Raw genomic sequence first — 1574 nt, 5'->3', positions numbered from 1 at the left:
AGCACTTAGTACAGTGCTTGGCACATAGTAAGCATTTACCAAGTACCATAAAAATTGTAGGAAGAAGGGTTTCTTGGGAAGAGGAGGAATTTTGTCTTAGACATGCTAAGTTTGAGGTGTTTATAGAACACGCAAGTGGAAATGTCCTGAAGGCAAGAGAAAGTGTAAGACTGCAGAAGAGAGAGGTCAGGGATGGGAAGGTAGGTTTGGTAGTCATCCACTTCATCAAATGAAGCCATTTGGGCAAATGAGTTCTCTGAGACTGTGAGCCCACTTTTAGACTGTGAGCCCACTTTTTAGACTGTGAGCCCGCTGTTGGGTAGGGACTGTCTCTATATGTTGCCAACTTGTACTTCCCAAGCGCTTAGTACAGTGCTCTGCACACAGTAAGCGCTCAATAAATACGATTGATTGATTGATTGAGAGAGTGGGTCTGGATGGAGCAAAGAAGGAGACCAGAACTGAGCCTTAAGGGACCCCCACAGATAGGGGCTGGGAGGCAAAAGAGGAGCCCATGAAAGAAATTGAGAAGTCTTCTACACTGTAATCTTCTTGTGGGCAGGCATGCGTCTACCAACTCTGTTGTACTGTGCTCTTCCAAGCACTTGTCGTATACTCTTCTAAGGTCTTAGTACAGTGCTCTACACACAATAAAAGCTCAATCATTCATTCATTCATTTATTCGGATTCATTGAGTGCTTACAGTTTGCAAAGCACTGTACTAAGCTCCTGGGAGAGTACAAACATGATGGTAAGCAGACACATTCCCTGCCCACAACAAGCTTACCGTCTAGAGGGAGAGACACACATTAATCTAAATAAATAAATAAACTGCAGATATGTACATAAGTGCTGTGGGGTTGGGAGGGGGTTGAATAAAGGGAGCAAGTTAGGGTGATGCAAAACAGAGTGGGAGAAGAACAAAGGAGGGCTTAGTCATTAAAGGCCTCTTGGAGGAGAGGTGCTTATGGGCTTTGGAGTCAGAGGTCATGGGTTCAAATCCTGGCTCCACCACTTATAAACTATGTGACTTTGGGCAAGTCACTTAACTTCTCTGTGCCTCAGTTACCTCATCTGTAAAATGGGGACTACCTGATCATGTTGTAACCTGCCCAGCACTTAGAACAGTGTATCGCACATAGTAAGTGCTTAATAAATGCCATTATTATCATTATTATTATTAATAATAAGGCTCTGAAGCCAGGGAGAGTCTTTCAGATATGAAGAGGGAGGGCAGGCAGGGCCAGAGGCAGGACAGGGGCCAGAGGTTGGTGGCAAGATAGGTAAGCTTGAGGTACAGTAAGAAGGTTAGCACTAGAGGAGCAAAGTGTGCAGATTGGGTTGTAGAAGGAGAGAAGCAGGGTGAGGTAGGAGGGGAAAAAGTTATGGAGTGTTTTAAAGCCAATTGGTGAGGAATTCTTGCGGAAGTGGATGGGCAACCACTTGAGATTTTTGAAGTGGGGAGAGGGTTGACATTCAACCTTCCATACATTCAACTCCCTTCTCAGGCCCCCGGTTCCTCCCCCTCCTCCTTCCCTCACCCCCAACGATCTGGCCTCCTACTTCATTAATAA

This window comes from Tachyglossus aculeatus, chromosome 1 (assembly GCF_015852505.1).
Source record: "Tachyglossus aculeatus isolate mTacAcu1 chromosome 1, mTacAcu1.pri, whole genome shotgun sequence".
In the NCBI taxonomy this organism is placed as follows: Eukaryota; Metazoa; Chordata; class Mammalia; order Monotremata; family Tachyglossidae; genus Tachyglossus; species Tachyglossus aculeatus.
Note: the sequence above shows the minus strand (reverse complement) of the source record.